Here is a 796-nt window from a genome sequence, read left to right as displayed (position 1 = left end):
AGTGCCACCAGAACAACCAGTTCAACCAAATCAGGAAGAGGAAGGAGAGAACAACAACCCTCCAGTTATGAGGATCAGAGACTATTCGAGGTCGACCACGGAAGGACACTCATCGTGCATTGTGTTGCCTAACGAAGGAAACAACATGTTTGAAGTGAAAGCATTTATGATACAAATGTTGCAGGCCATAGTGCAATTCAATGGATACCAGTCGGAAGATCCAAACGGGCATATCCAGTAGTTCATCACACTGTGCAACACTTTCAGATCAAACCGAGGAGTTTCCGATGATGTGATAAGGCTAAAGTTGTTTCCTTTCTCTCTCAAGGACAAAGCAAAAAACTGGTTAAAGAATCTACAGCCAGGGACGATCACCACTTGGGAAGAAATGGCCAGTGCTTTTCTAATGAAATATTTTCCACCTAGACAGGCCATTAAACTCAGAAATGAGGTATCCCATTTTGTCCAGGAAGAGGATGAATCCTTAGCCAAGGCATGGGAAAGGTACAAGGAATTATTAAGAAGGGTACCAAATCATGGCATCCCCATGTGGATGCAAGTGCAGAATTTTTACAATGGAGTCACCTGTTGGTCCCTTATAACGTGACAAGGTTAGTTCCAAGGGGGGGGGGGGGATAGGAACTATTTAAAATTTTATCCGTTAAGGCTGACTTCTTTTCTTAAGAAAAGGTTTACACAGAGGCGCTAAGTAGTTTTAAGACACAAGCTTAGTCAACTTGTGACTAAGTCTGTTTCTTTCCTTGAGTCAGGAGATAGCACTTAGAGTCTATTCCTG

General features: G+C 42.7%; 1 non-coding gene across 1 annotated transcript; it reads right to left on the bottom strand.

The window, feature by feature from the left end:
- Nucleotides 1-436: 436 nt before the first annotated feature.
- Nucleotides 437-543, bottom strand: LOC136228126 (small nucleolar RNA R71). The gene has a single exon (XR_010688460.1). It is a non-coding gene; the product is annotated as a small nucleolar RNA R71 (small nucleolar RNA).
- Nucleotides 544-796: the final 253 nt, after the last annotated feature.

This window comes from Euphorbia lathyris, chromosome 4 (genome assembly GCF_963576675.1).
Source record: "Euphorbia lathyris chromosome 4, ddEupLath1.1, whole genome shotgun sequence".
Taxonomy (NCBI): Eukaryota; Viridiplantae; Streptophyta; class Magnoliopsida; order Malpighiales; family Euphorbiaceae; genus Euphorbia; species Euphorbia lathyris.
This window is presented reverse-complemented; position numbering and strand designations above follow the sequence as displayed.